Source organism: Corvus brachyrhynchos, unplaced genomic scaffold (genome assembly GCF_000691975.1).
Source record: "Corvus brachyrhynchos isolate BGI_N302 unplaced genomic scaffold, ASM69197v1 scaffold101, whole genome shotgun sequence".
NCBI lineage: Eukaryota > Metazoa > Chordata > Aves > Passeriformes > Corvidae > Corvus > Corvus brachyrhynchos.
The window spans coordinates 23,685,200-23,685,919 of NW_008237239.1; positions in this window are offsets into that span (position 1 = coordinate 23,685,200).

Genomic DNA, 720 nt, shown 5'->3' on the forward strand with positions numbered 1-720 from the left:
GGTTTTCTCAAAAACTGTAAATTGTACAGGTTGAAATAGAATTTGGCCTAGGTGTCTGATATCAAATGGAGAAAGCAAATCTGTATTTATCACCCTTATTATCTGCATAACCTCAGCAGAACCTAGTCCATATTGTGCCACCTTGGATTGCAGGTCCTGGGCAACTTTCCAAGCAATCACCTCATGCTTATCAAGCTCGCCTGAATTTGGGAGAGCCTTATACACTGGGAAAGCTTGGATCTCCCCTTTTGGGGAATCACTACCATCCTGAACTTCTGGCATAGCCTGTGGATGAAGTGTAACAGCTTCCCGGTTACGCCCAGAATCCTCAAATCTATTTGGCATTCCAAGTGTTTCCAACAACCTCCAGTCACCCTCCTCCAATGCGCGCATCTTAACTGACTCTAAGAAGTGCCTGTAGTGGGTCAGATGCACTGTTACCGTGCAGTCCTGAAAGGTCCAAGGGTGAGACCGGCGCAGCCTTTTTCTTCACCACGCGGCTACAGCCGCCTGACGACCTGGGGCCAGAACCTCATCTGCCTCACTGCCTGACAGTGAGTCATCAGGCAAAGGCAACTCTGAGATGCTGGGAGCGAACACAGATGGACAGGGAGGGGCACTTTGGCTAAGTTCGCTAGAGGCAGGACAGCACAGACTGCAGTTGGCTGCGCTGCAGTTTGAACAGCAGCTTCTTTACGGGATGCCGTCTCGGCCAGTCCC